The sequence below is a fragment of the Geospiza fortis genome, unplaced genomic scaffold (assembly GCF_000277835.1).
Source record: "Geospiza fortis unplaced genomic scaffold, GeoFor_1.0 scaffold539, whole genome shotgun sequence".
Lineage (NCBI taxonomy): Eukaryota > Metazoa > Chordata > Aves > Passeriformes > Thraupidae > Geospiza > Geospiza fortis.
Genome location: NW_005054783.1, coordinates 33,994 through 34,352, shown reverse-complemented (window position 1 = coordinate 34,352; position 359 = coordinate 33,994).

Below are 359 nucleotides of genomic sequence, written 5' to 3'. Positions count from 1 at the left end.
CGAATTCCAAAGTCCAAAATGTCCCAAAGCCGCCCCTCCCCCACCCCGGGGCCTCCCAGTTCATCCCAGTACAAACCAGTAACCGCAAACCAGTATAAACCAGTACAGACCAGTACAAACCAGTAACCGCAGACCAGTACAGACCAGTACAAACCAGTACAGACCAGTACAGACCTGCAGGAGCCGCTCCTGAGCCTGAGCCACCGACTCCTCATCATCATCATCGTCACCTTCATCATCAGCGGCCTCCACGGGGATATCCATGATCTGCCGTCAGTAGGACCCAGTATGAACCAGTACGAACCAGTAGGAACCAGTATGAACCGGTATGAACCAGTATGAACCAGTATGAACCAGTA